The sequence below is a fragment of the Bos javanicus genome, chromosome 4 (genome assembly GCF_032452875.1).
Source record: "Bos javanicus breed banteng chromosome 4, ARS-OSU_banteng_1.0, whole genome shotgun sequence".
Taxonomy (NCBI): Eukaryota; Metazoa; Chordata; class Mammalia; order Artiodactyla; family Bovidae; genus Bos; species Bos javanicus.
The window spans coordinates 74,201,863-74,211,545 of NC_083871.1; the positions used below are offsets into that span (position 1 = coordinate 74,201,863).

A 9,683-nucleotide genomic window follows, 5' to 3' on the forward strand; every position below is an offset into this window, starting at 1 on the left:
CATGTGTCCAGTAAAATACTGTTCTCCTGAAATCCATCACCACCTATTGCCTCCAGCCCAATAACCAGAATTATGTTTCAGCACATTCTAAATGGACTGGAAAGCAATCCTATAAATGTAAACCAGGACACCTCAAAATATGAATCACCAGCTACTGAGCACATATGTGTGGTCATGGATCATAAAGAGCAGCAGATGAAAAGATAAAGCTAAGCAGAAGAGAATTTATTCAGGAGGGTATTTAGCCATGACTCAGGATATGAAATATTGGCAAAAATAGCTGTAAATTTACCTAATAATTTTATGGAATGGCTTCTTGAAGCCTGAGCATGACAACAGTCGACAGTAAATGAGATTGAGACATTGTACATTTATTTGACAGATTAATGAAGAAGGACTCAGAAACCTTAGGAGTTGGAAAGTTAGAATGAATTGATTCTGTAATGCCTAGGAAAAAACAATCTTTCTATTTCTATGAAATGAGCCCAGAAGACATTTTAAAATTATTATTGATATGGTAGTTTGAGCACTCTTTGGCATTGCCTTTCTTTGGGATTGGAATGAAAACTGACCTTTTCCAGTCCTGTGGCCACTGCTGAGTTTTCCACATTTGCTGGCATATTGAGTGCAGCACTTTCACAGCATCATCTTTCAGGATTTGGAAGAGCTCCACTGGAATTCCATCACCTCCACTAGCTTTGTTCGTAGTGATGCTTTCTAAGGCCAACTTGACTTCACATTCCAGGATGTCTGGCTCTAGGTGAGTGATCACACGATTGTGATTATCTGGGTCATGAAGATCTTTTTTGTAGTTCTTCTGTGTATTCTTGCCATCTCTTCATAATATCTTCTGCTTCTGTTGGGTCCATACCATTTCTATCCTTTATCAAGCCCATCTTTGCATGAAATGTTCCTTTGATATCTCTTATTTTCTTGAAGAGATCCCTAGTCTTTCCCATTCTGTTGTTTTCCTCTATTTCTTTGCATTGATCGCTGAAGAAGGCTTTCTTATCTCTCCTTGCTATTCTTTGGAACTCTGCATTCAGATGTTTATATCTTTCCTTTTCTCCTTTTCTTTCACTTCTCTTTTTTCACAGCTATTTGTAAGGCCTCCCCAGACAGCCATTTTGCTTTTTTGCATTTCTTTTCCATGGGAATGGTCTTGATCCCTGTCTCCTGTGCAATGTCACGAACCTCATTCCATAGTTCATCAGGCACTCTATCTATCAGATCTAGGCCCTTAAATCTATTTCTCACTTCCACTGTATAATCATACGGGATTTGATTTAGGTCATACCTGAATGGTCTAGTGGTTTTCCCTACTTTCTTCAACTTAAGTCTGAATTTGGCAATAAGAAGGAAAGTTATGACCAACCTAGATAGCATATTCAAAAGCAGAGACATTACTTTGCCAACCAAGGTTCGTCTAGTCAAGGCTATGGTTTTTCCTGTGGTCATGTATGGATGTGGGAGTTGGACTATGAAGAAGGCTGAGTGCCGAAGAATTGATGCTTTTGAACTGTGGTGTTGGAGAAGACTCTTGAGCGTCCCTTGGACTACAAGGAGATCCAACCAGTCCATTCTAAAGGAGATCGATCCTGGGTGTTATTTGGAAGGAATGATGCTAAAGCTGAAACTCCAGTACTTTGGCTACCTCATGTGAAGAGTTGACTCATTGGAAAAGACTCTGATGCTGGGAGGGATTGGGGGCAAGAGGAGAAGGGGATGACAGAGGATGAGATGGCTGGATGGCATCAATGACTCGGTGGATGTGAGTCTGAGTGAACTCCGGGAGTTGGTGATGGACAGGGAGGCCTGGCGTGCTGCGATTCATGGGGTCGCAAAGAGTCGGACATGACTGAGCGACTGATCTGATCTGATCTGATTGATATGGTAAAGAATGCCTTAATAAGTGAAACATCTGAACTTTGAAGAAAGAAGTGATGGCTAGTGGCTGCAGTCCAGAGGCAGTAAGAAGTGTTGCTGTGTAATTAGGTGCCAACTCTCAGTGGGAAGGATGAGAATCCAGAATGGCATAGCTTAGGGAGCAGAACTTATCTGTGAGAAATAAGGGAGGCGTAATTACTGTACTAGGCAACTGTTTCTTCCTATTGAAGACTAAGATAATAGCTAATAAATCATGACTTTCTTAGGGATTTGACTGATGTGTACCTGACAAGGCTATTCCTCCATTTATATAACAAAACAATTAAATGCTGGCAAACAGAGTGGAAATTATAATAATCTCAGAGTACGTGAAATTTTAAAACACACTATGCATTTTGATAATCATTAGTAGAATCCTCCTTGGATGACTCTTAGGGGAAAAGTGTGTCATTTCATACAGAAAGATGATTTTTATGGTCATTAATGAATAATAAAAATTTCTCAAATTTTTTTTAATGGTCAAGTTTAAGGTCTCACCAATCTATTGAGTCAACTGAAATCATTTTGAAAGTGTTCATTATATTAAGAACGATGGGATTAATAAGAAATTATTATTGTTTAATATATTTAGGACAGCCCTACTGTACAGTTAGCTCTCATTTGAGAACAAATACAGCCCATCAGTGCTGTGGACAGTGATCCACAGAAATAGCAATAAAAGTTTCATTTATCCTGGCATCCGACAAAGTTCAGGTTTCAGTCTCCAAGGGGAAACCAACACATTTGACTGTTCACCTCAACTAAACTGAACCAGAAAAGTAAATCTGCTTTGAAAATACAGTGTTCTCAAGTTGAGTCTATGTGACATAGATTATTCTTGCTCTTCTGGACAATCTCTGCTGTCACTGTACTCTATTAACAAGGGGAAGGGAGAATGGTCTGAAATCACATCTTATTCATAGACAGACTTTTAAATCATATTTGTCAAGGGCTTCACTATGTTACCTTTAGAAATTGTCAGGCATATTAATTTATACTCACATATGAGGCTGAATTGAATAACAATCTAACTAGCCATTGCTGACAGGAACACTGTTTGTACACAAATGAGACCAATGTACACAAAATAGACCAATTGTGGGAAATCCCTAGGTGCGGGAGTTTGTGTCCCTACTCTCACTGTTCTAGTTCACATTTATGGAAATGGAATGTTAATCGACTTGGGATTATGTCTCAGTAGAAATGTTCATCTCTAATCAAAAGTATAAACTGTATTGATACTTTGCTTCATTATTGTCTTTGTCTCCTCTCAGATAGGATTTATAACTGGTTGATCATTCTAAAATGTTGAAGTTAGTATCCAGAGAGGAAATAGAAATACGATATACACTAGAACACATGAAATCAGCATGTGAAAATATGATCAGAATACTATAAAATATTCTGGTCAAAAAGACTCTAGCCAAAGAGATGTCAAAAGCAACAGAATCCTGTGCAATTAAATGTAAACTGCATGAAAATCTATTAATAAAAATTAAATTGTTAGCTCTGTAGTAAGTTGAGAGATTGACTTTAGTTACTGTTTCTCTTAATTTTTCAAATTGAAGCAAAATGAACAATTTGTGCTGGGAAATTCCTTTGTTACTATGCACTGTGCCACTAGATAGAGAAATGCTATACCATGCAAAAAATCCCTGAAGATCATTTATTACTTGCTCAGCTGTAGCCTGAAGAGGGATGTAAGGATAAGCATCAGGGGCTTTGAAAGTCTTCTCCAAGAATTCGAAGCAGCGTAAGACAAAAACTCACTCAACCCAAACAAAGTTCTGTCAGACATTTGAACTTTGTGGCAGCAAAAAGCAAAACATTTTAAACAACATCTGTGCTCTGTAATTGACTCAACCTTAATGGAAGATACTAACAGAGTAAAATACCAAGGCAGGATTTCAGCAAATGGCAAGTTATTTCATAAAGAGCTCTGCTCAAGATAATTTATAAGAAAGAGGAAGGCTTACTTAAAGCTGCCACTTAGGATTGAATGAAGTCAAATCAATTTCATAGTTCCTTTAAATTTTATTGATGTTTCTTCAACTTTTGTATTTCACAGAGTTGAAATAACAAAAACATCTCTAAAGTGCCTCAATTTTAAATCCACTTTAAACTCAATTTTTATCTTCTTAATTTCTTTTTTAAGAGAAAAGATTTGTTTCCATTTCAGGGACTCTGAATACAGCAGTAGAAACCATTGTACTAAAGAGTGTTCTGACAACTTTTGATAGTTAACTGAAGTGTGGGCAGAAAGCCAAAGAACCTGTTCTTCCTCTGTGAAGGTATAGATTATAATACTTGGCACTTGTGTTTAGGGGTGAAGAAGAAAGGAGGGCTCTACATAATATGTATAAAGCAAGATGTGCTGGAGAGTATTGCAGCAAGTTGTATGGTAGAGTCTGTCACCTGATTTGGCTCTGCTCTAGGCCCTGCGGACCAGATCAGCTTTGTAGCCCAAAGTTTTCCACATTTCCATTTGTCACCATTAGGCAATCATTGTCCTGCAACTGATAAATGCTACTCATTTTCCTTTACTTGTAGCTTCAGAATATTTTCAAGGAATAATTGTATGTATGCATCTGTAAAATAGCATTTTGCTTTTTTAAAAACTTTTAATTCGAGGATAGTTGCTTTACAGTATTGTGTTGGTTTCTGCTGTGCAAGAATGTGAATCAGATGTAGTATCCCCTCCCCCTTGGAGTCTCCCTCCCACCGATCCCCCAACACCCTACACTTCTATATAAGCACAGAGCACTGGGCTGAGCTCCCTGTGTTTTACAGCAACTTCCCACTATCTAGCTGTTTTACACATGGTCGTGCATATATTTCAGTGTTTTGTCAGAATCTCCCTCACCAAAAAACAGCTTTGAGAGCCTTGTTGCTCTCCTGGTAGAATTAAAACTCAGAGATGCAATGTAACAAAGTCTATTTCCAAAATTTGATCTTCACTACTCAGAAGCAACTCCATATTATTACACTTTAATATTGATATTTTAATGTGTGTCTACATTTTAATCCCCCCCGCCTTGAGTTCAGTTCAGTCACTTAATTGTGTCCAGCTCTTTGTGACCCCATGGACTGCAGCACACCAGGCCTCCTTGTCCATCACCAAATCCCAGAGTTTATTCAAACTCATATCCATTGAATCAGTGATCCATCCAATCATCTCATCTCTGTCTCGTCCCCTTCTCCTCCTGCCCTAAATCTTTCCCAGCATCAGGGTTTTTTCAAATGAGTCAGTTCTTCACAACAGGTGGCCAGAGTACTGGAGTTTCAGCTTCAGCATCAGTCCTTCCAATGAATATTCAGGACTGATTTCCTTTAGGATGGACCGTTTGGATCTCCTTGCTGTCCAAGGGACTCTCAGGAGTCTTCTCCAACACCACAGTTCAAAAGCATCAATTCTTCTGTGCTCAGCTTTCTTTATAGTCCAACTCTCACATCCATACATGACTACTGGAAAAATCATAGCTTTGACTAGAGGAACCTTTCTTGGCAAACTATTGTCTCTGCTTTTTAATATGCTGTCTAGGTTGGTCAAAACGTTTCTTCCAAGGAGCAAGCGTCTTTTAATTTCATGGCTGAAGTCACCATCTGCAGTGATTTTGGAGCCCCCCAAAATAAAGTATCTCCCTATTTCCCCAGCTATTTACCATGAAGTGATGGGACTAGATGCCATGATCTAGTTCTCTGAATGTTGAGTTTTAAGCCAGCTTTTTCACTCTCCTCTTTCACCTTTATCAGGAGAATCTTTAGTTCTTTGCTTTCTGCCATAATGGTGGTGTTATCTGCATATCTGAGGTTATTGATATTTCTAGCAGCAATATTGATTCCAGCTTGTGCTTCATCCAGTCCAGCATTTCTCGTGATAAACAGTGCATATAAGTTAAATAAGCAGGGTGACAATATACAGCCTTGACGTACTCCTTTCCTAATTTGGAATGAGTCTGTTCTTCCATGTCCAGTTCTAACTGTTGCCTCTTGACCTGCATGCAGATTTCTCAGGAGGCAGGTCAGGTGGTCTGGTAGTCCCATCCCTTAAATAATTTTTCACAGTTTGTTGTGATCCACAGAGTCAAAGGCCTTGGCATAGTCAATAAAGCATAACTAGATGTTTCTCTGCAATTCTCTTGCTTTTTTGATGATCCCAAAGATGTTGGCAATTTGATCTCTGGTTCCTCTTCCTTTTCGAAATCCAGCTCAAGCATCTGGAAGTTCAGGGCTTAGGTACTATTGAAGCCTGGCTTTAAGAATTTTGAGCATTATTTTGCTAGCGTGTGAGATGAGTGCAATTGTGTGGTAGTTTGAGCATTCTTTGGCATTGCCTTTCTTTAGGATTGCAGTGAAACCTGACCTTTTCCAGTCCTGTGGCCAGTGCTGAGTTTTCCAAATTTGCTGGTATATTGAGTGCAGCACTTTCACAGCATCATCTTTCAGGATTAGAAATAGCTCAATGGGAATTCCATCACCTCCACTATCTTTGTTCATAGTTATGCTTCCTAAGGCCTACTTGACTTCACATTTCAGGATATCTAGCTCTAGGTGGTGATCACACCATTGTGATTATCTGAGTCATGAAGATCTTGTATTTGTAAGGCCTCCTCAGACAACTATTTTGTCTTTTTGCATTTATTTTTCTTGGGTATGGTCTTGATCCCTGTCTCCTGTACAATGTCATGAACCTCCATGCATAGATTTTCAGGCACTCTGTCTATCAGATCTAATCCCTTGAATCTATTTGTCATTTCCACTGTATAATTGTAAGGGATTTGATTTAGGTCATACCTGAATGGTCTGGTGGTTTTCCCTACTTTCCTCAATTTAAGTCTGAATTTGGCAATATGGATTTCATGATCTGAGCCACAGTTAGCTCTAGGTCTTGTTTTTGCTGACTGTATAGAGCTTCTCCACCTTTGGCTGCAAAGAATATAATCAGTCTAATTTTGGTATTGACCATCTGGTGATGTACACATGTAGAGTCTTCTCTTGTGTTGGTGGAAGAGGGTGTTTGCTTTGAGCAGTGTGTTCTCTTGGCAAAATCTATTAGCCTTTGCCCTGCTTCATTCTCTACTCCAAGGCAAATTTGCCTGTTACTCCAGGTATCTCTTGACTTCCTACTTTTGCCTTCCAGTCCCCTATAATGAAAAGGGCATCTTTTTTTTTTTTTTTTTGGTGGTCACTCAGTCGTGTCCAACTCTTTGCGACCCTGTGGACTGTAGCCCACCAGGCTCCTCCATCCATGGGATTCTCCAGGCAAGAATACTGGAGTGGGTTGCCATTTCCTTCCCCAGGGGATCTTCCCGACCCAGGGATCGAACCCAGGTCTCCTGCAATGCAGGCAGACGCTTTAACCTCTGAGCCACCAGGGAAGCCCAAAAGAAAAATTAAAATAAAGCCTACAGCAGCCGGTATTCCCAGGCAGTCTCCCATCCAAGTATTAACCAAGCCCGACCCGGCTTAGCTTCCGAGATCAGAGGAGATCGGGCATGTTAAGGGTGATATGGCCAGAGACTAGGTCTTCATAGAACCGTTCAACTTCAGCTTCTTCAGCATAATTGGTTGGGTCATAGACTTGGATTACTGTGATATTGAATGGTTTCCCTGAAGTGTTCAAATTATTTCTGTGTATTGTTTCATGATTAAACGACAGTTGTTTCATTTTTTTCTTCATGGATTTAGTTTCATATAATTACAATAATATATTTTTGTTAGTTTAATAAGATTATATGTTAAGTATTTTCCAAAGTTTTTACATCATTTTAATAAAACATAGTGCTAGTGGGATTTTTCCCTTCGAATTTTTTTTTTTTTCCTTGTTGTAGCCTTTTCTTTTTCACTTAAGGAGAGTTTTTAACACTTCTTATAAGATTAGCTTAGAATTAATATTGATGAATTCTTTCACTTTTTGTCTATCTTAGGAGCTCTTTATTTCTCCAAATCTGAATAATAACAAATCTGAATAATAACCTTGCTGGGTAGAATATTTAAATTGTAGGTTTTTCCCTGTCAGGATTTTAAACATATCATGTCACTCTGCCGGCCTGCAAAGTTTCTGCAGAAAAATCAGCTGTCAGTCATTTAGTGGTTGCCTTGTGCGTGTCTCTGTTTTTCTCTTGTTGCCTTTAGAATCCTCTGTGCTTTGATGTTTGCCATTTATTTATGATACGTCTTGGTTTTGTCTCTGGGTTAATCTTGTTTTGGACTCACTGTGCTTCATTTTTCTGGCAATCTGTTTCCTTCTTCAGGTTGGGGTAAGCTTTCAGCCATGATTCCATCAGATATATTCTCTAACCCTTTTAATGTTTCTTCTCTTTCTGGGACACTTATAATGCGAATGTTAGTACCCTTGATGTTGTCTCAAAGGTACCTTAAACTATTTTTATTTTTAAAAACTTGCTTCTTTTTGATATTCTGATTGAGTGATTTGATTTCAGGGATTCTATCTTCCAGATCACTCATGCATTCTTCTATATCACCGAATCTGCTATTCATTTCACTAGATAGAGAAGAAAAAGGAGTCCAAAGTGGCACTTAGAGGAAGTGGCAACTAGAAAAAGCCCACAAAGGGAAGGAACAAAGAAAGAAAGCCTGTGAAAAACTGCAGCTCTGAATGAGAGCCTCTGATGTGAAAACACACCCAAACACACCCCCTTCCCTGATTGGCCTTGAACATACACCCTATTTGCATCCCCTCCCCTGATTGGTGATGGGTAACAGCCCCAATTTGCATGGGGAATAGCCAATCAAGACCCAGGAATGGCCAAAAGGAAGAGACAAAAATATAAAAGAGGGAAGTCAAATGGGTTGAGACCACTCTTAAGGGTTTAGTCTGCTTTCACATCTTGAGAGTGTATTGCATGCTGTCTGCTTAATAAATCCTGCCTGCTGGAGCTGTAACGAATCTGTTGTGCCAGTTCTTTGCTATGGTGAGACAAGAAAAACTGACCTGACAATTCCCTCTAGTGTATTTTTATTACAATTACTGTATTTTTTTCATATATTCTAGTTTTTGTTAAAATTATCACTAGGTTTGTCTATTCTTTCCTGTGTTTAGTTAGCATTCTTATTACTATTACTTTGAACTTTCTATCAGTTGAATTATTTATCTCTATTTCATTAGGGCTTTTCCCCAAGTTTTTCCCTTATTCTTTTATATGAAATACATTCCTCTGACTTCTCAGTTTAATTTTTTCTGTCTCTGTGGAATTATGTGAAACAATTATCTGTCCTGGTCTTGGAGGCATGTACTTGTGTGGAAGTGTCCCTATGCAATCTGAGTAAGCCCAGTGGCTTTGGTGGGAAAGCTGGATCTGAAGTAAGTGCAGGCTGTGTCTTCCCTGGAGGTGTGCTGGCAGCTGCAGCCTTGGTGGGAGGTAGGGCTGAAGTTGGAGAGGATAGATCTAGAAGCAGGTGTCTAGAACCATAGGCTTCCTTTATGCTCATTGGCCTTATCAAGGACAGAGGTGAGTCCAAGGGCATGAAGTAAAAATCGTGAGAAAATTGGTTTTCTCCCAGTTGTGATGAAAGTCTCTGCCTTGATTTGGAGCATGGCTGCATTGTGAGGGTTTGGGGCTGCATTTCTGTGCTGGTTTCACTTTTTCCCATAGTGTACATGTCTTGGTTAGAGGCTGTGGTGTGGCAAGAAGAATTGGTATCACACTACTGAATTGGTTTTGCATCCATCCAAGTGTGCAGGGACTGATGCTCCTGCTGTGGTGTTTATTCTTTTCTCATATAAGCATTTAAGA

At 39.2% G+C, this 9,683-nt stretch overlaps 1 pseudogene; it reads right to left on the reverse strand.

Moving 5' to 3' along the window:
- Positions 1-7,328: 7,328 nt before the first annotated feature.
- Positions 7,329-7,447, reverse strand: LOC133246986 (5S ribosomal RNA; annotated as a pseudogene).
- Positions 7,448-9,683: the final 2,236 nt, after the last annotated feature.